Source organism: Martes martes (assembly GCF_963455335.1).
Source record: "Martes martes genome assembly, chromosome: 3".
Taxonomy (NCBI): Eukaryota; Metazoa; Chordata; class Mammalia; order Carnivora; family Mustelidae; genus Martes; species Martes martes.
This window is the reverse complement of record NC_137890.1, coordinates 147,999,813-148,003,403: the sequence shown is the minus strand read 5'-3', so window position 1 is coordinate 148,003,403 and position 3,591 is coordinate 147,999,813. Positions and strand designations below refer to the sequence as shown.

Genomic DNA, 3,591 nt, shown 5'->3' with positions numbered 1-3,591 from the left:
TCACTAAGATATTTTGGTCTTTGGATACATTTCTAAGGGTAATTAATGTTTTTCTTTTAAGATGCCCTTGTTTACAATACAAGAGAAATTACATTTTTTTCCACTACTTAAATTTAGATAAAAATGTTATGGCTACCTAAAATATGTGATGGTTTTCATGTGTCTTTTTTTTTTCATAACTCTTATTAGGAAATACTTCAACAAAAATCTGAAGACAACTGGTTTTGATTATAATTGCAGCTAGAAGAAATTAGTTTCTCTGGGTCAATCACCATTGATTTTATTAATTTCCTATATATTACTCAAATAACTTTCAAACTTGTGATAGGGTTAAGTCCCCTCGGGACTGTGAGGAGCACATCTGTGCAGGACAGTGAGGCTTCCTGCCCTAACTCTGACATCTCAAAGTTATCCTGTGAGAGAAGAGAGAAAGGAGAGCAAGCAAAAAAGAGACAAATTCATCATATTCCAACAGTTGCCGAACTTCCAACAACTCTACAAACTGAGTGAGACAGGCATGTAAAGACAATAGATTGATTGTCCCTGGTATGTTTGGGGAACAATCCTACTCTTCATAGGAGGACTGGGCTTTGAAATTTGGGGTACCACCCTGCCCAATGCTATGTGCAGTATCACTGGGGCATTAGTAGAAGAGCTAGCCATCTGCGGAATTTGGCATCTTAGATGCGTAGTCTTTCGCGATGTTTCTACCCGCCTGTAGTTCCTAGTTTTTCCTTGTCGTGTGCCAGCTCACTCAGGTACCTTCCGATTCAATTTCCCCAGGGTAGACTACAAGTCATCGTTAAGGTCCCACTGGCCGAAAAGTATTTTCATTTCTGACTTGTGCTCAGAGTGTCCCCAGGGCATTTCTCTAGTCCTCTTTCCTTGTCCTTCACACCAGTTACATCACCAAACAGAAGTTTACTGGGGTTACAAAGCTAGGATCAGAGGTATGGGCAGCTTTTCCAAGTATAGTCAATTTATGATGTAGAACAACTTGTATACTTGAAAATCGTGAATGACTGACAGTTTAAGATATCTTTCCACATAGTATCAAGCTAGTCAGTATCAAGTTAGGATTTAGCCTTCATTCATTATTGAATGGAATTAAAACCTGTATGTTTAAAAAAATCACTATCACATGTTATGAAAATGAATTTTAACTATCCTGTAAAAACCTCAAAATACCCTTGTTCAAGAAAAACATTAAGAAAATAAAAGATACATGATAATATTAGAAGAATACTTCACAAAATGGGGGGAAGACATTAATTTATTATTGCTGAGTTTTGGGAGGTTTTCTATTTTTATTTTATTGTTTTCATCATTTCATTTTTTTAGAAATCAAGGTAAGTTTACTCTTAATGCCCATCAACTATTTCACCCATGTTTTGTTTCTTAAGTGCCACATTTGGGTGAAATCATATGGCATTTGTCTTTCTCTGACTGACGTATTTCACTTAGCATTAGACCCTCTAGCTCCATCCACATTGCTGCAAATAGCAAGATTTCATTCTTAATTATAGCTGAGTAATATTCTTTCTATATGTATATGTTACATCTTCTTTATCTGTTCATCTACCAGGGGTCACCTGAGCTACTTCTCTAGTTTGGTTGTTGTAAATAATTCTACAATAAACATAAGGGTGCATGTATCCCTTTATTTATTTATTTATTTATTTATTTATTTATTTTTGTGGTTTAGGTTTTACTTCATCATCATAAACTGAACTCTGCAATCCAGCTAGACCTGGGGATAAGGAACCATGGAGCCTGCAGAACCATAGCGAGATCATAAAAATTCTGGAGTATTGCTGACAGATGGGGGTAGACGGTGCTCTCCTGAGCTACAGAAGGAATGGTCTGGTAGCTAAGATAAAACACAAGCCAGATTTATTAGATTTGTCCACAGTCAGCAATGGTGATCTTCTTGCTGGTCTTGCCATTCCTGGAGCCAATGCGTTCCATGTTTCCTCAGTCTTCATGCCCTCTTTGACCTTGCTGAAGACTACCTGCTTGCCATCCACCCAGTCGGTCTTGGCAGCACAGAAGAAAAACTGGGAACTGTTTGTGTGGGGTCCAGCACTAGCCGTGGACAAGATGCTAGGACCCATGTGCTTCAGGATGAAATTCTCATCATCACTTCTCCCCACAGATGGACTTGTCACCAGTGCCATGATGGTGTGTGAAGTCACCACGCTGGCACATAAATCCTGGAATAATCCTGTGAAAGCAGGAACTTTTAGAAACAAATCCTTTCTCCCTAGTGCTCAGAGCTCAAGAGTTCTCTGCTGTCTTTGGAACTTTGTCTGCAAACAGCTCGAAGGAGACATGGTCCAAGGGCTCTCTGACCATGGCCATGTCAAAGAGCACAGTAAGGTTGACCATAGCTGGGTAGTGAGGGTGGCTCTGGGTTGGCAGTGTCTGCAAGACACACATGTATCTCTTTAAATTGGTGTTTTTATTTTAGAGGCATTTTTATGTATTCTAAATATAAATCTTTTATCAGGCATATGATTATAAGTATTTGCTCTCCATCTTTGGTTTCTCTTTTCATTTTCTGAGTAAGGTGTTTAAAGAGCACAAGTTTTTAATTCTATGAAGTCTAATTTATCAATTTGTTCTTTTATGGATAATGCTTCCAGCATTATCTAGGAAATCTTTGCTTAATTAAAATCTATAAGGATTTCCTACTATGTTTTCTTCCAGAAGTTTTATAGTTTTTAATTTCAAACTTATGTTTATGACCCATTTTGAGTTAAATTTTGGATATAGTATGATATATATGTTGAAACAATTTTTTTGGCATATACATATCTAATTATTCCACCATCATTTATTGAAAAGATCTTCTTCCACTAAATTATCTTGCTTTGTAAAAAAAATTTTGTCCATAAATGCATAGAAATATTTTTGAACTTTCTATTTCATGCCATTGATCTATTTGTCTATCATGTTGCACCAATTCTACCTTATCTAAATTAGTGCATCAGTTAGTCAGGGAGTGTTCGTCTTCCAACTATATATTTCCTTTTCAAAGTTGTTTTGGCAATTCTAGGAACCTTTGCATTCCCATATGACTTTGAGAATTAGCTTGCCAATTTTTACAAAATGCCTTCTGGAATTATGAGTGGGATTACATTGAATCTATAAACTACTTCCAGAAGAATAGATACATTACAAATAGAGTATTTGGCCCCTAAACAAGATATATCATTAAGTTATTTATGTATTTTAAAATTTCTCTTAGTAGTTATTTATAGTTTTCAGTATGCCCATCTTGTTGTTCTTTTTTCAGATTTATCCCAAACCATTTCATAATGTTTATACTCTTTTAAATTATATTATATTTTAATTTCAATTTCCTATTGCTTGTTCTTAGTATATAGTATTATAATTGACATATGTATGTAATTTATCCCATATCTTTGATAAACTCCCTTATTAATTATAGTAGTTTTTTTAAGATTGCAACTGATGCTCTATACTGGCAATCATATCAAATGTGAATTAAAGGTTTTTAGTTCTTTCTTTCAAAACTAGATTCCTTTTATGTCTTTTCTTGACTTACTGAAATAGCTGGAATGTCCA

At 35.3% G+C, this 3,591-nt stretch overlaps 1 pseudogene across 1 annotated transcript; it reads right to left on the bottom strand.

The window, feature by feature from the left end:
* Positions 1–1,896: 1,896 nt before the first annotated feature.
* On the bottom strand, positions 1,897–2,388 carry LOC308340072 (peptidyl-prolyl cis-trans isomerase A-like; annotated as a pseudogene). The gene has a single exon. The product of its transcript is annotated as a peptidyl-prolyl cis-trans isomerase A-like (transcript).
* Between the last annotated feature and the right edge of the window lie 1,203 nt (positions 2,389–3,591).